Source organism: Saimiri boliviensis, chromosome 19 (genome assembly GCF_048565385.1).
Source record: "Saimiri boliviensis isolate mSaiBol1 chromosome 19, mSaiBol1.pri, whole genome shotgun sequence".
In the NCBI taxonomy this organism is placed as follows: Eukaryota; Metazoa; Chordata; class Mammalia; order Primates; family Cebidae; genus Saimiri; species Saimiri boliviensis.
Window position 1 is genome coordinate 20,796,680 of NC_133467.1, and position 24,360 is coordinate 20,821,039.

General features: G+C 40.2%; 1 protein-coding gene and 1 long non-coding RNA gene across 8 annotated transcripts in view; one reads left to right on the forward strand and one right to left on the reverse strand.

Moving 5' to 3' along the window:
• The window catches only part of LOC104650944 (uncharacterized), a 413,896-nt gene that overhangs the window by 174,458 nt on the left and 215,078 nt on the right, over window positions 1-24,360 (reverse strand). Inside the window, exon 7 of one of the 6 annotated variants that reach the window (XM_074389851.1) lies at window positions 7,659-7,950. The exons of the other annotated variants lie outside the window; for them this stretch is intronic. The gene's annotated coding sequence lies outside the window, so the exon portion shown is untranslated. The remainder of the gene's footprint in view (window positions 1-7,658; window positions 7,951-24,360) is intronic. 6 annotated transcript variants of the gene reach the window in all.
• Window positions 5,761-20,041, forward strand: LOC141582223 (uncharacterized). Of its 2 annotated transcripts, XR_012515031.1 has the most exons (5): window positions 5,761-5,775; window positions 10,507-10,547; window positions 12,748-12,820; window positions 14,491-14,642; window positions 19,916-20,041. It is a non-coding gene; the product is annotated as an uncharacterized LOC141582223 (long non-coding RNA). The 2 variants fall into 2 exon arrangements; XR_012515030.1 differs by lacking the exon at window positions 10,507-10,547.

Below are 24,360 nucleotides of genomic sequence, written 5' to 3' on the forward strand. Positions count from 1 at the left end.
GCTTCTGCACAGCAGAAGGAATTATCATCAGAGTAAAAAGCAACCTACAGAATGGGAGAAAATTTTTGCAATGTACCCATATGACAAAGGGCTAATATCCAGAATCAACAAGGAACTTAAACAAATTTGCAAGAAAAAAGAAACAAACCCATCAAAAAGTGGGTGAAGCATATGAACAGACATGTCTCAAAAGAAGACATTTATGCAGCCAACAAACATGAAGAAAGCTCATCATCACTGGTCATTAGAGAAATGCAAATCAAAACCACAATGAGATACCATCTCATGCCAGTTAGAATGGCAGTCTTTAAAAAGTCAGGAAACAACAGATGCTGGAGAGGATGTGGAGAAATAGGAACGTTTTACACTGTTGGTGGGAGTGTAAATTAGTAAAACCATTGTGGAAGACAGTGTGGCAATTCCTCAAGGATCTAGAACCAGAAATACCATTTGACCCAGCAATTGCTTTACTGGGTATATACCCAAAGCATAGTATAAATCATTCTACTTTAAAGACACATGCACACATATGTTTATTGCAGCACTACTTACAACAGCAAAGACTTGGAACCAACCCAAATGCCCATCAATGATAGACTGGATAAAGAAAATGAGGCGCATAGGCTGGGTGCAGTGGTTCATGCCTGTAATTACAGCACTTTGGGAGGGCAAGGTGGGTGATTACCTGAGGTCACGAGTTCAAGATCAGCCTGACCAACATGGAGAAATGCTGTCGCTACTAAAAATACAACATTAGCTGGGTGTGGTGGCACATGCCTGTAATCCCAGTCACTTGGGAGGCCGAGGCAGTAGAATTACTTGAACCCGGGAGGTGGAAAGAAAATGTGGCACATACACCATGGACTACAAGGCAGTCACAAAAAAGAACGAGCTCGTGTCCTTCGCAGGGACATAGATGAAGCTAGAAAACTATCATCCTCAGAAAACTAATATAGGAACAGAAAGCCAAATACCATATGTTCTCACTCTTAAGGGGAAGCTGAACAATGAGAACACATGGACACAGGGAGGGGAACATCACACACTGAGGCCTGTCGTGAGGAGCAAGGGGAAGAAGAGCATTAGGACAAATACCTAATGGATGTGGAGCTTAAAACCTAGATGACAGGTTGACAGATGCAGCAAACCATCATGGCACACGTATCCCTATGTAACAAACCTGTATGTTTAGCACATGTATCCCAGGACTTAAATTAAAATTAAAAAAAAAAAATCCTTGAGGTAGGTTTTTACTGGCTGTATTCAGAGACTGCTTAGATTCACACACATCTAGAAAGAAATTATATCATTCTCTCTGTTTTGTTTTTACCACAATTTCTCCAGTCTGCCAGGGGAATTATATAAACTGAAAGACAAAGTTAGTTATGTTTGTATGCACAAGCTTTGGTGACTTGGCAAGGGAAATCTGCCAACACCGTTACAGTAAAAGGAGAGTCAGGAAGAGGTAAATCGGTAAACTTGAAGAAGGAAAGAATGTCTGTAGGAGTTTCATGTGTGAATATTTTAATTGAATTTTTAAAAACGGTATTTTTCTATAATGAAGCATTTGTTTAGGGGCATTTTCTCAGCAAGGCAATATTCCTTGCCATTCCTCGGAAAGTCATGCTCCAAAGACCCCAAGGGAAGTGGCTCTAGAAGGGGTAGTTTGAATGAATGTTCTCCTGAGGAAAGCTGGAGAGAGGGAGAGCGAGTCAGGGCTGTGAAATGAGTTTAGGTGGAGCTGCATGGAGGATGCGGAGTAGGAAATGCTGCCACCTTCACAGCAGTACCAGACAGGGCAGGAAGTAGAGCAGGTTTACATGTGCGTTGCTTGCCCAGTGTTGTGTTATCTTAGTGCTCCCTAGATCTGCCAGGTTACATCTCCGGAGAGGAACACAGAGACATCCTCACCCCAGAAAGACAGAAAGCTAACTCGTAACCCAGGCCCCTAGCCTCATTAAAGCTTTTACCATTTTCCACTTCATTTAGAGAAGGCTGACCTAATTTCAGTTTCATTGGAACTGATTTCCTCTAACCTGACACCTAGGCACGTACTCTCTTAGATATTCTAAATGGTAAAGAATTTAAACATTTTTTTTTCCTCTGAAGAAGCCAAATTAATTTTCCCAGGGAACACTTCACATTTTAGTTCTACATTCCTCAAATTCCATTTAGCTGATTGCTCGTAGCTGCAAGTATGCTCCTTGGTCTGCTTACTCTAGTGCCCAGGAGATGATCTTTAGATCTGTGATCTGTGGGTTCCTACTCAGGTTTCCCCTGGCAGCAAACCATGGATCCAATCTCAGAGGTAGAAAAGATCTTGCAAGATATCTAGTTTGTGGTTCAGCTCTGTCAACAGACCGGTTAACATCTAGCCCAAACTAGACAGATGTGTGTGTGAAATGAGGGACAGAAAGTAATGTCATCTGGACTGCTTCCCCAAATCCGCTGCTTATTCCCTGACGTCTGGCAGCACTTCCTGGCGCTGCTGCTTCCTTCTGCTCTCCATCAGACCATCAAGACGACTGTGCCCCCATCCAGGCTGGAAATAACAACTGTCTAGACAAGTCACCAAGCCCCATGCTCACAATCTCCCTTTCCTTCCTGAGTCTTACCACTCTTCTAATACCTCTGAAGGGCAAGGGCCAACATCCGTGAGACCCCCTCCTAGAGGCTTCCAGCCCTCTCTTATGAGTTGGTCTTTGACCTAGAAATGGCTGCAAAGAGCCTATACTCTAGAAGCAGTGTGTGTTTACAATATCCTAGAGTTTTAGATTAGTATTATGAAACTCAGTAGCAAGGATGAACTTGTTTAAAATAAGTTTAGACCTTTACACCCTCCTCTTTGCATATTTTCCCACTTTATTTTGTTTTCACATGGAACTCTTGCATTTCACATGAAACTCAGCACAAAAAGCTTATCTGTGGCCTGGATTTAACTAAAGTTCCTCACATATAAATTCATGACAGTACCTCTGAATGCCATTTGAAAAATATAAAAACTCACGGCTTTATTCATAGATTTTATTACCTGAATGTCATGTGAAGAAGATGAAAACTCACTATTTAATTCATAAGATTTTATTATGTAACCAGGCTAGTGCTTTAATGAAATGTTTTATTTGAATTGTTTCATCTTCAGTAGAAATTACTTAGCTTGAAATTAATTTGACCAAAGGAATCTTCTATTCAGAAGCCAACTCCCCTTTAAATGGTTTTCTCAGTCTAGCTTTGTGAATCTGTAAAAAACCTTTGTTTGACATTTTAGCACAAATCAGGCATTCTGTTAAGTGTTTGTTGGCTGGACACGGTGGCTTACAACTGTAATCCCAGCACATTGGAAAGCTGAGGGAGGCAGATCACTTGAGGTCAGGAGTTCGAGACCAGCCTGGCCAAAATGATAAAACCCTATCTCTACTAAAAATACAAAAACAAAATTAGCCGGGCATGGCGGGATGTACCTGTAATCGCAGCTTGGGAAGCTGAGGCAGAAGAATCGCTTGAACCCAGGAGGCAGAGGTTGCAGTAAGCCGAGATCTGAGATCTTGCCACCGCACTCTAGCCTGGGCTAGAGGGAGACTTCATTTAAAACAAACAAACAAAAACAGAAAAAACGTGTTTGTTGACCGACATTATGCAGCATGTGGAGAAGAATGAATTTTGCATACACACCCCCCCCCCCCACTGAATTTCCATGAAACTACTTGAGGTCAAGAACCAGGTTTCCATAATGTTTTAGTTCCCATTCTGCTTCCTTCTCTTTTATCCAACTGGTTCTTGATAGCAGAACTGAAGAGAGGTTTATCCAGTAAGAGAAACTAATTTGGCCTTTTTACTAATGAGCTGTTTTTTCCATAAGTGTAATTTGTTTTACTTTCCCATATCGTAAATTCCTGCTGATGTTTATAGAAGCTCTTCCTTCTGTTGAAAGGGGAAAGGATTGAATCAATATATTACACTTACTAAAGTTGATTACAATCCATTTTATTTGAATTGGTCATAAAATGGTGACATATACCCTCTTAAATATCTTAGCAATGAACCTAGAAAACCTTAGATTCTGAGGAAATATCAAAAAATAAAATATATGAGACTGATCTCAGATCAGCTTGTCAAAACAAAGGCCAACTTGCCAAAAGAATTATACTTCCTTTCTTTACTACAAAAAGTAGAACCTGAAACCCCTGGTTCTTTTTCCATGCTGAAGAAAACTACATGCAAACAAAAATACTGACATACGGAGCAACTGTAGGGTAAATAATATAAGTGGTGGGCCACCACATTATTTAATGTACATATTCAGTCAACTTTAATATAACACTAAGCACTCATGCATCTGCTGCCATGCCTACTCAGCGAACTCTGGATTAAGGTTCTAGGTTGCCTTTATTCCTGCACCAGGGGAGATAAACACCCAACCCTGGGGATTGGAGCCACTAGAATTAACAGTACTAGTGGAGATTTAATATCAAACACTATTCATTTTTTATTTGAATTTTTTTTTTTGAGACAAGATCTTGTTCTGTCACCCAAACACCGTGGCACAATCATGCTTCACTGCAACCTTGGTCTCCTTGCCTGCAGTGATCCTCCTGCCTCAGCATCTCAGGTAGCTAACACTGCAGGTGTGCACCACCAGGCCTGGTCTAATCTGATATTCGCATACACTATCTCAAAGCTCCATCTCTCTCCAGTCCATTGTAGTAGATGCTTTTGCTACTTAGTTCTCTGATAAATTTAAGGTTAATTAGGCATGAAATATCTGAACTTCCTGTCTATCTACCTAATGATCTATATTCATATTTTCCCTTTCTTTTCTTTATTTGTGGAGCAAAATGAATTGTCCTTTCTCTGGGTCAAGGCAAACACTTTGCTTTGCACTTTGGATGCCAGCTCCTCCTGTCTGCCTCAGGACCCAGCTCCTTGTCTCTGTCTCCCCGTCCAATTCCATTGTCACGGATTTGAGTCCGTCCCTCTTCATCTCTCTCCCGGACAGTTGCAATCTATTCTTTACTGGTTTCCTAACTAAATGTCTTACCACTAAAAATGCAGACTTGATATATCACTTGTTCCCTCTGTCTTCAACCTGCCATCTCCATTGGTCATCTTACAACCATGCTCATAAGCAACTTCCCTCTATTTACCTCCCGATTTACATTCTTTGAAGACAATTCTTTACCTTCCATTAAAACCTCAACTTGCTATAATCTGGCTTCTACCCCAGCGAATCCCCTGAAGCAGTTCTTGTTAACTGCACAGAGTCTTAGGAGAACTTGGATGTGTTCGACAGTTCATTGCTATTACCTTAAAATGCTCTGCCCCTGCATTTTTACATTAAAAGATTCTGTCTAAAAGTTGGTGCCTCCCGAGGATCTATCCTCATGACATTCTTCTCATTCCATATTGCTCCCTGGAGGATCTGATCCACTTCCAGTTTTAACTGCTGCCCAGAGGCTGGTGTAGCTGATGCAGTTGTTTTGTTTTGTTTTCCTACTTAAAGCATAGTTACTTTTTGTGCTAGTGGTGTTAAAAGGTCACCTTGTGTCCCTTCTTGGGTACGTAGATATATAGCAGGCAGTTTCCTGCCCTAAGGAAAGATGCCATGCAAGTTTTCACTAATTTATTAGAATTTGCCAGCCTGGTGAGATGCGGAGCTCAAGACAGGATATAGGACAACTTGCCTACGGACTTCTGAGGACCCTTCCATGAAGCTAAGTGGAAATAACTCCAATCCCAGAATGGATGCTCACATAGGCCTCATGGAAAAGCAAGGTGGTAAGTTTCCTAAAGAGTTTCCATGAATAGGAACAGAGGAGATTTAGTGGTCTAGCCCTGCAGCTGCCTTAGGAGAGACAAAGGGGAAAGATGGTTCTCTGTCCTTGAAGTAGCCAAGGTGGGGACCCCGAAAGGTCCTAAACGCCTAAAGGGTGATGCAAACTTTTCTCTTTTTCTTACTTCTTAAATCCTGTCAGACATCAAATCTTTCTGATTCTAACTTTCAAATATCTCTTGTCTCTTTCTCCTCATCCAATTTCACTGCCATGGATTTGAGTCTGTCCCTCTTCATCTCTCGCCCAAACAGTTGCAATCGACTCTTTACTGGTTTCCTAACTGAATGTCTTACCACTAAAAGTGCAAACTTGATATATATATATCACTTGTCTGCCTAAGACCACTTGATGGTTTTCCACCATTCACAGACTAAAGCCCAAACTCCTTCACGTGCCCCAGATGCTCCGTTTTCCAGACTCTATCGCTTCCACCTCAGTTTTTTTTCATTTCCTACCTGCAGGAAAACCAAATTATGTATAGTTGTTCTTAATCCCACAGTGTTTTCTGCTTTCTGTCTTATTCCATTGGTCTGCTATAAGAAAATACCAGAGTGGGTAGCTTATAAACAGCAGAAGTTTATTTCTAACAGTTCTGCAGGCTCAGAAATACAGACACAAGGCACCAACAAATTCAACGTCTGGCGAGGGCCCATTTCCTGGTTCATAGTTGGCACCTTCTACTTTTATCCTCACAGAGTGAAAGAAGCAAGAAAGCTCTCTGGGGCCTCTTTCATAAAGCACTAATCCCATTTACGAGGACAGAACCTTCACGACCTAATCACTTCTCAACACCCAACACCTAAAACCATCATCTTGGGCATTAGGAATTCAGCATATGAGTTTTGAGGAAACAAACATTCAGACCACGGCACTTTCATTTCTTTGTTAATGCTGTTCATGAAGTCTAGAATACTCTTCACTTTTTATCTGGCTCTTAGTCATTTTTCAAGACCCATCTTGGGCATCATCAACTCAAAGTCTCTTAACTCCTTTTTTGTATAACTGTTGTGCTTTCTCCTCTTAGTTACTGTTGCCCCTCCCTCCCCACTCCATCAGACTATTAAGCTGTTCAGGAATTCTCAGTGTCATTGCCTGGAAGCCCATCCTGACAGTTATCACAGCCAGTTAGCGCAAAACAAGTGGTAATAACACATTGTTGAGAAGATTGGGAAACGACACTTACAAAAAAATCTTTGTAATCAGGGAGTACAGTACAGTATGCATCAGGTTTCTTTTCCTCCTGACATTATTCATGTCTCTTTTATTCACCCCTCTCTGACAAGACATATACTACTGATAATCGCTTTTTTCTGTAGATTCTCCACATGATATCAAAAGGAACGTGCCTAATTATGTGCTTATGAAGTTTATCCCTCTCTTCCCGCTTTTTGTAATTCCCACCACTCAAAGGAACTAGGGAATGTTTCATAGGATCGGGCAGTACAGTCATTAAAGGTGCAAATTTTGAAATTAGACCAACAGACTCCACTTTAAATACTCACTCCACCACATACTGTATAACTCTGGAATTTTAATCTCTCTAAGACTTAATTCCCCATCTGTAACATGGAAATAACAGTGAAACCTACCATATAAAGGTTAGCTTTATGATGTTCTTTTGGGAATGCTGAGAATTAGGACAGGTGGGGAGAGCTGCAGAAGGGAAAGCAGCCCTGGAAATCGAGTACTCGCGTCCACATGCTAGCTTGGAGTTAACGTAATGATTCCTTCACTGAAGTGACGCAGGAATGTCTTTGGATAACAGCTGCATGAGCAGAGCCTCTTCCAATCCCTCAGGTGGGAGGCAGTGGAAATGATTCATCCTACCTGGAGGAGAGCAAGGCTGGTGGAATGAGAAACTGCGTAGGAAGCAAGTTGTAGCATAACTTTCTGTTTCTCCACCTTGGTTCCGGACCGTCCCTAGGGTTGTGACAACAGCAGGATATCTGTGGGAACTTTGGAAAGGGCTTGAGAATGCTTACAGGCTGGTCCACTTGACAACCAAGCTGTCAAGTGGACAGCTTGTCTGTAGACAGCGCTTATCCTCTCGGTGTGGACGGACCAATGGCGGATGCCGGTCAGCTGATCAGGACGCTGTGAGCTGGACACAGAGTGGTTCCTACACACAAAAGCAAAACCAAAAGAATGTGTGTTCCTGCAGAACTCTCTGCCTCCCAAGCTTATGTCCTTCTCCTAAGCACGTCGTGCCCTTCATTTCTAAGACCCTCCTCTACAAATGAGGCAGGTTCTACACGGCTCTAAGGAGAATGGGGAGTGTGTCTGTTAATGACTTGGCAGCTGAGGGATTAAGTTCGAATCTTAGTATTTGACTCATCAAATCATGAAAGGGTACCTTTTCTATGATGAGCTTTCTAAAATCCACTGTTTTAATCCCAACCAAGAGGAGCTGCAATTTTCTTAGCCAAAAGAATTTTCATCCGTATCAGGAGTGCTGTAGGCTTCCTCAGAGATGTGGGGTAGCATGTCTGTGTCAATTTGCCAGCTTGCAAGGTTCTCTTCTGCACAGTGCTACCCAGACTACCATGAGTTCAACACCTGTCCCTGGGGATGAGGCCCAGAAGGGGAATTTAGGATGTTTCTTTAGTAAATGGGAGGCTTATGCCCCTGCAGTCCCAATTATTAATACGATGAATCTTACATTTTATTTACTTTAGGTCAACTTTATAATTTCCACTAAATTGGAAGACAGTCATCTAAAATGGTCTCTTGTTACTTATTCACTGATTAGTCAAACATGTGGTGTAACTGCTCCTCTAAATTCCTTGAAAGTAAGAAAGGGGACATGGAGTCATCTCAAGGCATTTCTTAAGACAATAGGGCAGGTCCTGGGATTGGCTTCCGTCTTTTGCAACACTGGACTGCTAGGAAGTACATGAACGTACAACATTCATGTATCCCCTGCTGGGATTCATCATGGTCAATTCAAATATTTTTGTTAAAGAAAATATAGATAGTGGTGAAATCTTCTGTGTATCTCTCTCCGGTTGTAGCCACAATCATGAGACAGGCTTTTATCATTTCTGTGAAATTTTTTCTACATAACAACAATAACATTCATAGTAGTAATGACTAACATACATAGTGCTTGTGATGTGCCCAGCACTACTCTAAGCTCTTTCTATGTATTCACTTGTGTGATTCTAAAACCCTACAAGGAAGGTGTTTTGTCATTCCCTTTTTATTAATGAGGAAACCAAAGCTCAGAGTTCAGTCATTTGCCCAAGGTCACATAAGTAGGACAGTCAAAATCTGTAAAAATATAGACTGATTTTAAAGTAACGTTAATGGTCATCACAATTTTCTCTGTAAATTACTGTTTGTGATATTTGTCCACGTTAATATGCATAGCTCTCATTCATTTAGATTGCCGCACAAAATTAAATCATATGACTTTTCCACATTATACTTAATCTATTCTCCTGTTCATGGACCTGTGGATGGTTTCTAATTTTTAATATGAAAAACAATGTTGTCAAGTAACAAGAATTTCTGTAGTGTAATATACCTAGAATTAAAATTGCTTAGTCATAGAGCCTATTGCCAAATTGTGTCAATTTACGCTTCTATCAGCAACATATGAGAGTTATTATTTCCTTCATATTTTTACAAATACTTAATATTATTAGGCTTTCAGATTCCGTACCCCTCCTCCCACCCCCACGCCACACACACAATCTTCCTGTGGTTTAAGATTTGTGTTTTCCTGATTTCTGGTGATATTGAGCACCTTACCTTTACTAGCCATTGAGACATTTTCCACTATGCTTTGATTTTGCCTCTTCTGTAATTTTTCTTTTTTTTTTTTTTACTGGTGTTTGTGAGTCTTTTACATATTTTGACTAGTAATCCTTAGTCTCTACATGCTTATCTTTAGTTTCTATATACTGTGTGACGTTGTCAACGGATAATGTTTATTAAGTGGGGTGTTCATATATCATACCCCTTTTCACTGACACTTGCTTTGAATTCATGGGCATCATCTCATTATGGTCTTTATTTCTGTTTAGGACTTACCAACACAAACACCAGATCCCTAGATCCATATCTCCTGTACTTCAATTCTCAGTAGGTTCCACATATCATCTCTATCTTTTTCTCCTGCGCTTTCCTAATTCTCAAAACCCTTCCATTGTACCCTATGCAATTTATGGTCATGAAGAACAACATTCTTTTATGCTTAAATTCTTTTCTGAATACTCCTTTCATCGCCTTGCTCTAAGAGGAAAGTGGTTCACCCTTAGGACATAGCGTGCCCTGCAGCCCACTCCAGTGGGGCTATCTTATTCCTTGAAGTTTTCCTACCACCAGGCATGAAGGTGGAGTACGCTCATGTTTCCTCAGTGCTACTTTCAGATTATTTCTCCTCTTCTAAAATCCTTCCCTCTCTCCCACCACCACCTCTGTGTCTTTTGTGTGGTAATTTAAAAATAGGGTCCCCAAAGTCTTTGATATTTCTATCATTGAGAGGTGGGGACATCTGTGTCCCTTCCCTTGAATCTGACTTCTGGGACTGAAGTCAGCTGTATGATATTGTAGCTGTTTCTAGATCTAGATGTCATGAAACCACCTGCTTCTATTTCTTATCGCTTGAGATTCTGACTTTTGAACCCAGCTAAATTTTATTTTTATTTATTTATTTTTTATTGTACTTTAGGTCTGGGGAACATGTACAGATCATGCAGGACTGTTACACAGGTACACATGTGGAAATGTGGTTTGCTACCTCCATCTCCCTGTCACCTACATCTGCCATTTCTCCCCATGTTATCCCTCCCTGACCTCCCCACCCCACCCCGCTGTCCCTCCCTTGGCACCCTGCAACAGACCCCAGTGTGTGATGCTCCCCTCCCCGTGTCCATGTGTTCTCATTGTTCTGCACCCGCCTGTGAGTGAGAACATGCAGTGTCTGGTTTTCTGTTCTTGTGTCAGTTTGCTGAGAATGATGGTTTCCAGATTCATCCATGTCCCTACAAAGGACACAAAATCATTTTTTATGGCTGCATAGTATTCCATGGTGTATATGTGCCACATTTTCCTTGTCTAGTCTATCATTGATGGGCATTTGGGTTGGTTCCAGGCCTTTGCTATTGTAAACAGTGCTGCTATGAACATACGTGTACATGTGTCTTTATAACAGAACAATTTATAATCCTTTGGGTATATACCCAGTAATGGGCTTGCGAACCCAGCTAAATTATTTGTGTCAATTACACAGCACATAGATTGGCCTAAGTGGAAAGAAACAAAGATGTCCAGCCTACAGCCCAGCTGAGCTCCCAGCCGTCAGCCAGCATCAACTTGTCAGTGAGACATTAAATGAAAACCTCTTTTCACTGATCTGAGTGAGACGTTAAAAGAAAAACCTGTTTTTCTTTTCGCACACACATTTCACTTCCAACCTCAGATCTATATGGGGTTTTCCCACATATTAGGCAATTCTCTAATCTCTGTGAGCATCAACTGGCTGCCCAATAATTTAGCTCAGTTCCAACACTAACTACACAGAATTAGTACAGCTCTCACAGGGTAAGGGCTCAGTCCCACAAGACTGCCCTTACTTCAGATATTAATTGCAAGTCCCATGTTGTCACCTGTAATTCTGACAAATTGGCTCTAATAAGGTATTCCCATAACTCTCTCCTCAGGCTTGAAAATTTGCCATAATCATTCACGAAACTGTAGGGCATAACTACTTATGTTTATCAGTTTATTATAAAGAATACATTTCAGGAACAGCTAAATGGAAAAGATGCATAAAGCGAAGTATGGGGTGGGGATGTATAGAGCTTTTATGACCTTTCCAGATGTGCCATCTTCCCAGTACCTTCATATGTTCACCAGCCTGGATCCCATCATTGAAAGTTTTATGGAGGTTCCATTACGTATACATGATTGATCAAATTATTGGCCATTGGCGACTGAACTCAATCTCTAACCCCTCTTTCTTCTTTGGAGATTGAGGGATGGGGATGAAAGTTCCAACCCTCTAATCACAAGGTTATTTTCTATAGCTAATGGCCCCCATCCTCCAAGCATCACATCATTAGCATTAACTCAGGTAAGGTTAAAAAAGGGGTTACTTATGAGGACACAAAAGATGCTACTTTCACTCCTACCACTTAAGGAATTCAAAGAGTTTCAGGAGCTCTGTGCCAGGAAGCAGGGACACAGACTAAATATATATTTCTTATATCACAATATCAAAGTCATCTTAGAAGTGGGTCTTCTGGCCCCACATAAACAGACTGAGCTGGTATCACATGGAGCAGAGACTTGGTTTCCCCGCCATGGCCTGCCCAAATTGCAGATTCACAGCTACATCAACGATTGCTATTTTAATCCACTAAGTTTAGATGTAGTTTGCTATATAACTAAGGTTCCTTTCCTTTTGAAATTTTATGAGTCTACACTTAAAAGAAGGGCTAATATCCTGGACTTAAGATGAGAACAAATCACTGTTAGTTGTTCATAAATCATGGCCTGATTATTCCAACAGCTTCCTCATTGTAATAAATGCCTTCTGAAGCACTTCCCAGATTGAACAAGTAACTCAGTATCGGATAAGACAACATCTCTTTTTTCTTAATTTGGATTCAGTCTGGAGGCCTATATGTACTTTTTGGAATTTAGTTGAATAAACACAACCTATTCTGGCTTCTTAGTGTTTTTACTGAGTACATTGACTCTTCTCTGAACTAAATTACCTTTATACTTTATACATTGTTTAATGCTTAGAAATATCTAGGCAACATTCTTTTTCAGTAGCTCCTAAGAAATAGAGAAGATACTAATACTCACTTCAACTGGAGAGACATGCCTTGAGTGGAAAGGCAATGGGCACATTTAAAACAGAAGAATGATTATTCTTCTTCTCCTTTATCTATCTCTTTTCCAGAAACAAGTTCAGATAATCCTTTTGATCTACCCCGTTTCTGGATAACAAGAGGAAGAAGAATAAATAAAAGAAGGTGAGAGGCAGCAGAGAGTTCAGGGCTGGGTTGGGAGGGCATCCCAGAGAGAATATCTACATTTTTATAGCACTGAGAACTTTTTTTTAAAAAAGAGATACTTCCTGTAAAGTCGATAGTATAAAAGTATACTTCCTATGAGGAATCCCTATTTATGGGCCTGCAAGAATTAGTGATGTACAGGACCTCATGCACTTTGTGGCAGTAAACAATCCGGAATCTGAATAGTCTTAGGGATTAATTTTATTCTAATATCCCTGCAAAGGTTTGTTGTAGGCCACCTACCACCAAGGCCCTGAGAAAAATCGCCAAGGACACAGAGGCTGATGTTCCTAAGTCAACATCCATACCTGCTCTCTTGGAAGTGGCCCATCTCCTCCTCCAAAGTTTTCTCTTTCTTTTTTCCTCTAGACCAAACTTCAATCTCCTGTCTTAATCCTCCCAGGGTTTAGGGATGGGGTTGAAAGAGGAGCTCATGGGCTCACCTGAGTCTTTCATGGAGGTGGGAATGGGTGGGCAGAGGGTAGTAGTCAGGAATTATATTGTTATCTTCTTATGTTCCTCTTTTTTTGTTTAGTTACTTAATGGAGGAGTGGAGGATGATCATTTTGTGGTACAGAACTCCCCTTTGCTCTTACAGGCCCCCTCCATGACACCAGAAAACAAAATGAAGCTAACCAGCATACAGCCATGCCTTAGTCTGCACTTCCTTTCATTTTATTCACATCAAAATAGAGCGATTTATATGTCCCTGGGAAAACAAAGAACTGTGAGAGCTGGAAGGCAACTTGGAGATGTGGAGGCAGGCAGTCTCAGGTTCTGTTAGATAGCGCCTTGGGGCTCTACGGAGGGAAAGCCGAGGAATGCCAACCAGGAAACTTCTCTGCCCACTTCAACCAGCATAGCATTGCTTCTGTCTCTTTTATATACCATATCTTTATGCCATATTTTATTAATGAAAGGCTACCATTAAAAAAAAAAACTAAGAAGAGCCACCCTTCTACTCTAATCACCTTATATTCCATGGGACGAAACACAGATCCAGTAAAATGAATGGATTTCCCAGGAAACTGAGTGTGCAGCAGAAGCAGAATGTCAGCTTTGTAACCCCCTTTCCAGTGTTCTTTGCTTTTCACCAAGTTTTCCAGTCCTTTACCCATTCAAGCTTCTGCATGTTGGGATATGGGAATGGATTGATTTTGAATTTCACCCTCTTGAGTTAGCTGTCTTCAAGGCCTTACCATTGTCACTGCTCCTGCTCTGTACTCAGCTCATCATGAGCTGGAGGCATGTGACTCCATACCGATAATGCTCTGTGCATCCCCACATGAGCCACACTGAGCCACAGTCATTGGCATGGACTCAACTTGCAGGTCTTCAGAAGGTAGACACACTCACTGCGCTGAGAACATCCTCCTGTCAGCTCATCAGTGCCCTCAACTCCAGACTACATACCCCTCAAGACGTTAACAAGATTATTACTTTCCAAATGTGAATGGGTAGAATATTTCGCTAAGGCCATGCTTGTGCTTTCATTTCGGAGTGAGGTTTCATTGCCTTTCTGGCCCTAAATTGCTCTGCAATGATACAATGCTCTTGTCTGTGTTAACAATCCCACCACTTTTTATTTGGTCTTCTAGTTTTGTTTTGTGGTTCTGCCTCTGTAACAGAATGAAGATTCCTTGACAGCTGGGATGAGATTCTGAGAACCATATTTTTCAAACCTCAAAGTGTGAGTTACAAATAAAAATATGCATTGAAATTCTGGACAGAATATTAGAATCAAAGACTATCCTGAAAGACACAGCGTTTGCAGCAATTGGTAAATATACAAAGCAGAATGCTATGTTCTTAACAGGATCCTGGGGGAAAAATGTTACACTCAGGCTATGAAGACCTCATGAGAAAAATATAAATGACCTAGAGACATCCTATGATCGTCAAGTATAAAAATGAAATAAATGATGCATTCATTGATGATAAATAGATGCATTTGGAAATAATGGAATGATGCTATCCTTTTCAATGCAACCCAGAAAACATTGTTGAGTATTATCTGTAAGTCAGGTTAGGGCTAGGCACCCTGTGGAATGCTGGTTCAAAGAGAACACTCAGAATTCCTTGCTAATGCTTCAACACTGTACAGGACAGTAGTAGAGTAGGACCACATGGAAAGCTGGAGTGAGTAAGTTGTTTGTGGTCTGGTAAAGGGCTTTGAAATGAAGTTGAGTTTTTGGATGACCATTTTAAATCAGGCCAGGACTTTGTTAAAGTGCTAGGATTAAGAAAACTGCATTGGCTGCAGTGTTAAGAGTGATTTGGAGGAAGTTATTGATAGAGGCGAGCAGGAATGAAAAGACTTAGGTTTTAACTTGGGCCTTGTGTTAGTCAGATGGCCCTAAACTGCTGCTGAGAAAACTTGTCTAAGTTTTTGTCATTTAACAGCAATGAAAATATTGATCTTAGTTGTTAATGGAAAAGCTCATAATGTAAACAGCTATGATGAATTGAAACTGTTCCATTACTTTTCATTTCATTTAGTTATGCTTTATAGGACATGTCAAAAAAGGAAGCAACATTGCTTTCTAGAGAAATATTTATTTCCTGAGCTGATGTCACCCAATGAAATAACATGGGAGGGCTTTTCCTCCAAAAGGAAGACTATTGGTGACATAATATGGTCCAAAGCATGAGCTGGCAATTTCTTGAGGTGAAAGATCTCACACACACACACACACACACACACACACACAGAGAGAGAGAGAGAGAGAGAGAGAGAGAGAGAGAGAATATGAACCTAGAAAAAAAAAGGCAAGGCAGAATTGCTTAGCCTCACAGTGTTCTGAATTAAGCTGATAATTTTCTTGTTCATAGAAACACTCCAGACTCTTAGAAATGTAAGTTTCCATCAAAAGAGATTTCACATCTTTGGTCTTTGTGAAGTATGTCATCTTTTCAGTTTTTCAAATCAAGGCAAATGGGCAACCCAGGAAGAATTACTGTTGAGTTTGGTGAGTGAAGTGTCTAACTTACTCTCATCTGCTTCCCATCTTTTGCAATCAACATGCAATAGAAGAGATTAATCTTATTTATAGCTACTTTTTCATTGCATACTCCTGCTCTTGTTAGCTTTTCACTTTTAGCCTCACAAGTGGCCAGACAGTCGATTGCAAGACAGCTGACTGCTTAATGAGCCATGAATTAAGGGACATGATAAACTCAGTTCTTGGTTCATAAATAAATTTTTAAACTAGAAAAGATATTAGATAGTTAAAAGAATAAAATCCCTTTAGAATGGCTGTGATTGCCTGAGAAAAAGAATGTAGGCACCTACTGGAGCTAGAAATGGAATAACCTACGATTTGGCTCTTCTGGTATCTTTAAGGTGGGGAAGTCAAAGTTTGGCATAGTTTCTCTGGCAGTTTCTATTAGATCTCTTACCACTTTGTATTGCAAAGGTCTATATACAAGGCTTCCACTATCAATAGACTAAATTCTCAGAAGCAATAAGAGCATTTTATTTTCATTTGTGTTCTTACTTTCTTCAAAGTAGATGCACATAAGATGTTGAGTGGGTGGGTGGGTATAGGTGGGTAGATGGAGAGAAATCATCACACTCACCATAGTTAATCAACTCAAACGTGGAAGTGGAAGGAAATTAACAATGCTTCATGGAAATTAACACATTAATTCAAAACTTAAGTTTCATGAGGGATTTCAGGTAAACTAAGGAATGTGTGTTGGTAATTAAATGAGCAATCTACTGAAAAAAAAACTCACCAGTTTTCAGAGAAATTTATTTTCAAGAAAGGCAAGTCACTTAGGATATTTACACCCTTTCTCTTTTAAACAATACAATAGAATGATGTCCCAGAAAAGGCAATGAGGATTAACATCCAGATGTTCAGCAAGTCTTCCCTTTGACAAATTAACTATGTCAACTCTTGGGAGTGATTTTTAAATACTGTCTCCTAGAACAAGGACTTTTAACTTTGTTTTTCTTATATTACAGACATCTGTCTCTCAATTTCTCTCCCTGTTTCTTTTTCCTTCTCCTCCTTGCCACCTCACACCCCATTCCTGTCTCCTCACTTCTGCACTCCCTTTAAGCAATTATTCTGTCTGTGTTTATTGCCTGGGGGGAGGAAGGTGAACCGGTAAAAAGTTGAAATACCCTAAGAGTTATTTCTTTGCTTTGGTTCTAAAATCCTCAGTTCTGTGGGGGAAAAGAGGCAGGTCTGTGTTCGTCCAAAATATATGAAGAACAAACTTGGAGGGTAACATTCCCTTGATGCTAGAAAAAGCTTCTCCAGGATGGGGAAGATGTAGAGAAATAATAGGTATGATGAGAACAGACAGGTGGGTGAACCTCAGACACAGGGGCCTGACATCCTGCTTCCTGGCAAGAGTCCCAAAGAGGTGGCAAGACCGTTAAGAGATTTAGGAGAGTAGAAAGCTGCACCCTGCAGAAGGAGCGGCAGAACCAGAGAGAAGAACTAATCGTGTGGTGATCCAAGACAGGAGAAGGCTATGAATCAGCTAAAAGATGACCATATCCCAGGATGATCTGGCAGCAGAAAAATGGTCCACACTATTCACATGAGGCCCAGAATCTGTGAGGAGATCCACCATCCTTTACACAGGCAGTTCAGCAATGACATGAATAGACTAATATCTGAGGACCAGGGTGACCCAGGGAGTCTCAGTAAAATCCTGTGGGAACCAATGATATGAGAATGAGAAGTGTTCCTGCAACACAATGCCTGGTTCCCTGTAAACTCTTCAGAACTGATCCAGAGCTCTGCAGAAAAGAGGAAGAAATCTCAAATTGAACTTAGGTTTCCCTTTCTAGGTAGAATCATGGAGTCAAGATACTAATCAAGTAGAGATATAAAAATTGTAAACAATTTGTATATGCTGCACATCTAAGTGTGGATGGAGGTACATTCCTGCTATTTATTGCTATCTATCCTCCACCTATTCATCTATCCATCCTTCAAAATTTTTTAGCAAGAACTTAAACCCACTTACGCGTATATATGACTAATCAAAGAACCTTGGTACTACCATAATAGACACATAAATTGGATCAGACGGTCAAGTGCCCAGAGGGACCAGACAGCCAATCCCTTGTTTAAACTGTAGCTATTATTACTGACCTATAGTGTGTGTTCTATGGTATTGAACATCCTATTTAAAATTGTGTGTGTGTGTGTATGTGTGAAATTTTAAATTATTGCATTTTAAATTTTGCAATTGAGTTCTTAGATTACGAACCGAATCCTGGCAATGTCAGATCTTGTATTGCATTTTGTGACACATCAGGTATAGAATTCAGCCTTATATTTTTAAATCAGGAAGTGTGTTTTGTTTTATTCCTTATAGTAACGGCTAGTCACAAATACAGGTTTTTCTAGACAGACTTTTCACAATTTTTTTTATATTCAAGGAACTGTTTCTCTGCTCTGGACTAACACCAATAATAGTAACTGTAAACAATAACGTAGACAATTTTAGGTCATTTTTGAAAAGTCTGAAATCAGAAAACCATTTCTGAAATGTAGTTTTCTAATCCCAAAATGGGGGATGTTGGTTTGGGCCATCATTTTCATGGTTTGGAAGAGGCAATTTCAGTACATGAGAGTGGGTCATAGTTTTTCTTGACAAATGAGATTCCCAAAGTCATAATTTTGTCAGGAGGAAGCAAATTAAATAATATATTTGGGTACCCTTTTACCTATTAATGAATGCCCCTGTAGGAAAAAAAATTTAAAATATTTAGTTTGATCCAACTTCTCCCATAAGTTATTTCTATAATTTCCCTTTGAATAACAAGAACAAATCAGTTTTTACCAGCAAATCAAAAAGTTTTTGGCGCCATATGATGAATGAATGAGTCACCTACTTCATATGTTCTACAGCAGATTAGGTTTCAACCATATTGTTCATTAAGAAAGTATTGTACTGTCTGTGGTTCAAACACAGAAGCATGTCCAGTTCATGGAGCTAATTATAATATTCACCATGAGTGAAAATTTAAGTTTCTAGCAAAATGTGGTTTCTACAGAAGATGCAGTGGGCAGACTTGAGTTCCAAGTCTTTTAAAACAACACCACACTGGATTTAAGTTTTGCTATGAAGACGTGTTGCCACCACATTTCAACAGTACTCACAAGAGTACCATTTGAAGTCATATTTAGTACTTTTGATTAGTCTAAATTAAAATTTTCAAGACTATTCTCATTACATAATTTCCTGAGGTTGCATCTCTCCTGGAGCTCTTATGTCTCTTCCAAATGTTACTTAGTAATAGTAAGATATTCATTAACACTGTATTAGTCCATTCTCACACTGCTATGAAGAAATACCCAAGACAGGGTAATTTATAAAGTAAAGAAGTTTAATTCACTCAGTTCTGTATGGCTGAGGAAGCCTCAGGAAACTTACAATCATGGCAGAAGGAACCTCTTCAAAGGGCAGCAGAAGAAGAATGAATGCCAAGTGAAGTGGGGAAAGCCATTTATAAAATCGTCAGATCTCATGACAACTCACTCCCTACCATAAGAACAGTACGGGGGAACTGTCCCATGAGGCAATCACCTCCCACAAGGTCCCTTCCCAAACACTACAATTCAGATTACAATTCAAGATGAGATTTGGGTTAGGACACAGAGCTGGACCATATCAAACACCATAAAAATATAATGGCACTATTTAAATCTGCTCCCACCCATTACAGTAGAAGACACCACAAATAATTTTATTTTATTTTTTACAAAACTCGTTCTGTAGGCTTTCAGCTATGTCTTCAAAATGAGCAACATTATACCTGGTTAGACTTCCATTCATAAATGGCTATTTCTGATTATTACTCATCATCTCTACTGTATACTAACACACTGCTATGGTCTAAAAGTCTCTCTCTCTCCCAAATTCTTATGTTGACATTTTAACCCTCAATATGATGCTTTTAGGAGGTGAAATCTTTGGGAGGTAATAGGGTTAGACGAGGTCATGAAGGTGGGGCCTTCGTGATAAAATCAATGACCTTATAAAGAGAAGGAGACACAAGGTCTCTTTTTGCTTTCTCCTGAGGGCACCGTGAGAAGATGGCAGTCTCCAACCTGGAAGAAGGCCCTCCTCAGAACCTGACCATGCTGGCACCCTCATCTTGGACTTCTAGCCTCCAGAATTATAAGAAATAAATTTCTGATTTTTTAAGCCACTCGGTCTATGGGTATTTTGTTATACATAGCAGCCTGAAGTAAATAATACAAACACTTTTACAATATTGTCATCTGTAAACACTTTCAATTCTAGGAAAATTTTTTATTAATACACGCATACATTTTGCAATACCCTGTCATTTAATCATAAATTAAGCCTTGTTTACAAGTTATGCCTTTGTGGTTGACTAAGTTTTTCATCCTTCATGATCACAGTGTTCATATTGCTGTCTTTAGGTTGCATTCTGTTGTCTCAGGCACACATTTTTTACACATTAATTATATAAACACCTTTTACTTTTTAAAACTAGGATGAAGTTTTCTTTTGTTTGGTCTTTAACCTAAACAAGGCTTATATTACCAGGAAACAATTAATATAAGGATTTACAGGAAGTTGAATTTGGGAAGGCCAATATTCTCATCTCATCTCATCTCAATGACATTCTAGGCTAGTGAGCGACTCTGCAAGAAGGTTAAGACTTCAGTCTTGTTACGGTTCACTGTATTACTTTTATTTATTTCAGGGTATGCATATGACAAATGATCATACTAGTGATATTACCGTATCTTTTTCTCCAAAGATGCTCTATTGCTACACTAAGCTTTATACCTGAGTGGTGTTGGAAGCATGTCAGTTAATGAATTAAAATACCAAAACAGGCTAAATATGGTCAGCTGGTTTTGGGGGTTTAAGATAAACCAGATGTGAAGGCGCTAACGTTAACTTGCCAGTCTTTTAATAACAACTAATTCAAACAAATTGCTTTTCACACATTGTGGGCAACTAAATCTTTCTCTGGCCCTTGTGCCACCAGCTTGCAGCTTGCGAGTGGCTGGAGATCTTCGTTTATGAGAGGAGTGCTTTTCTTTTAGCTATATTCTCCAGCTATTTAATTCACAACCATAGTCTCCTAGCTAGCCATTTCCAGTCATTACTGGGCTGCCGGAAACGTTGCTTCTGGCAAATTTCACAGCAGTCCTTTTTTCCTCCCTGCTTGCAGTAAACACACATTCAGCTCACTGAGTGAGATGCTGTGCCAGGCTCTAGGGACTCAGGATGTGAGAAATTCACAGATGACACCCTGGCTACATTCAGGGGCCACATGATGGGCCCTGGCCATCTGGAAGTGCTTGGCGATGCAAAGACAGATGTGTCATCTTCATGGCCTCAGTCACACAGGAGGTAAGGGAGCACTGCAGCTTAGCAGCCCCTAGCTGAGCAGGAGGCTGAGGCCACACTGCCGCTGCCCATGCTCCTTCCTCCAAATGTGCCCCCCCTCTTCCTTGTTTGATTTTTTTTCATCTTTTCATCACTCCTATGCTACAAGCCAAGTTTCCAAGTGTGGCGTTTGAGCCCCACTCCTCAACCAGTCTTGCTGTTCCTTCTCCTCTAATGTCTCTTCTCTTCTCATTTGTCACCCTGGGAGCCAGTTGAGTGTACATTTCCCTGATTTTTCTTCTTTCTTTCCTTTTCCTTTTCTCTTTCCTTTCCCTTTCCTCCTTTCCTCTCCTCCCCTTTTCCCTTTCCTTTCCTCCTTCCTTCTTTCTTCTCTTTATTTTTTTTTTTGAGACAAGGTCTTGCTCTGTCACCTAGGTTGAAGTGCAGTGTCTCACTGCAGACTGCAGCCTCAGATTCCTGGACTCAAGCAATCCTCCCACCTCATTCTCCTGAGTAGCTGGGACCACAGGCAGGCACCACCATACCCAGCTAATTTTTTTTTTAGTGGCAGGGTTTCACCACGTTGCCCAGTCTGGTCTTGAGCTCCTGAGCTCAAGCAATCCACCCACCTTGGTCTCCCAAAGTGCTGGGATTACAGGTGTGAGCCACCACCTCTGGGCTTGATTATTCTTTGTTCTGTCATATACTGTGAACTCCTGGAGACTGAGAATGCTAGTTTTTATCCTTGCATCTCTAGCAAAGCAATCCCAGATAAACTGCACATCTTAAATATAGGCAAATGACAAATGCTAGTAGTTTCCAAAAGTTTTCAACCAATCATGTAATAAATATTTAGTGTCTATGAAATGCAAAGCTCCCTTTGTGCACGACACAAAGATAAATGAGATGCATAGTTTGCATTCCAGTAACTTCAAGTCTAGTAGCAATGTGCAAACACACAGACCTCCAAAAGGAAACCAGTGACATTGGGGGCGATCTGGACTCTGCACAGTCAGCCTACACAGTATTACAAATTTAAGTTTGTTGCAATATTTGTATAAAAAAAAAAACAGGGTTTTCATCTTCTCTTGAAAAAATTAAAACAACTTGGCATCACTGCTTGCATTGTCACATGGCAATATTGGGCTAAAGCTGAAAGGCAGCCTCCCCTTATATGGGGCAGTTGGACAGACAGCTGATAGTTCTCTGAGCACTCACTGCTGGTCAGCATCTCACTCCAGCCATTTTACCCCTTGGCTATCTCACTGGTTCTTCAGACTAAGCCTTTATGAAACTATATGCCAGTCATAAGCGAGAGAAACAAATAATCATGTGAAAGGTTCTGATTTAAAGGCTTAAAGTTACATATTATACAGAGAAACTTGCCTTGGCAGGGGTGAGGAGTAATTAAGGAAATAATGTTTTACATATAACTAATCTTCATTGTGGTTTTGTGGAAAGCAGATTAAATTTACGCTTCAGGAATTATTACAAGATGTCACCACAAATTACTAGCAAACCAAAAAGATTTCAATCGCAATTATAGCCTAAGTCTTTTTCTGGCTGAAATCTTAGAAAAACGTTTATTCCATGTGTCCTATTAAAATTCTTTAAATAAAAGCAAGGAAATTCTTCTACTTTTTCTTTTTTTTAATTTTCCTTCCCTCCTTCCCTCCCTCCTTTCCTTCCTTCCCTCCTTCTTGCCTTCCTGCCTTCCTTCCTCCCTTTTTTAAAAATTCTTGAGATGAAAGGAGAAAGAAATTTCTTACTGTAGTGGCTGCTGTTGGTACCCTGCTCAGATTCCCTTCACTGAGTAGACGCAACCATCCCTGAACAGCCTTGAGAGTCACTGCTAAGGGTCCACGGGCTCTGCTTCTTCGGAGAGCTGCCCTTGCAGAGAAGCCACTTCCCTGAAGGCAGCCAACCACCCATGACTGACTGACAGGGCTTATGTAACACCAGCCCCTTCATCTCCAAGTCAGATTAACCTTGTGGCATACTTCATGCTCTAGAACTCCTTGCAGGCCACAGGCTGAAGGTAGCCCCAGCTGAGACCATGTCCTTATTTTCCACCCCTACCCTACCCCACACTTCCCTCTTTCTTTTACCTGATAGCACTTCCTCAATAAATTGCCTTCACAAAAATTCCTTTCTCAGGCTCTGCCTGGAGGGAAGCTGACCTAAGACATCTCTCACCTGAATAGATCCATCTGGCTCCCACTCTAAGGACTCAGTTAGTTTAAATACTTCACTGCAATTTGAGGGAGGCAGGAAAGTTTAACACCTCTATGCCTGGGCCCCGTTCGAGGACACCCCCTTACTTGTGCCCCTGTCATAAGAAATTCATCACCAGATACACTCCTCAGATCAAGATAGAACTGCTTCATTCAAGTCAAGCAAATATATATTGCTTCCGTACTCCCACCAAATATATGTTTTCCCATAGGTTCCTAGCAGAAATAATCTAAAAAGTTTGATTCTCACTTTTGAATCAAATAAACAGACAAAACAAGACAAAGAAGCTTTGTAATTATTTATTAAAGAAAGTTCTACTTCATCTGGAACATCAGCAATCCCACAAATAGCCTATGATTAAGTCTAGATAAATATGTTTTGTTGACATGTATTTTTCTTGATGACTAAAAGTTATTTATCACTTTACCACACTGAGTGGTGAGAAACTTTCTTTGGTTGAGACTCTCAAGCAGTGGCTTGCAAGGGTGTTGCAATATACTAGAATTGTTTCGGTTTTCAGAAATGGGGGCAGGTTGCCATAAGTTTTCAAAGATTCCATGTTTAGACAATATTCATTTAGTTGTTTTTATTTCAAAACCTCAATTTTTGAAAATGACACATGTAAAAATTCAGAGCACTGGAAAATAAAATATAGTAATAGTAATAACACCTTCCAAGTTGGGAATTTCCATCTTGAGAACTAGATTCTTAAAAGATCACCACCAGAAAGTAAAATAAAAAGTTTACAGTTGTGAGACACCAATCAACAGTAGGCAAGGTAAGCAGGGAAGAATAGAACAATGTTTTAAGAGGCAGATCCTCTGTCATTTCCTAGAGCATGCTATTTACTGAAGGGTCCTCTCCTAAATTAAGAGCCCTTGGAACTTTGGTGTACTCTCAGAAATATGAGTTTTGATTGG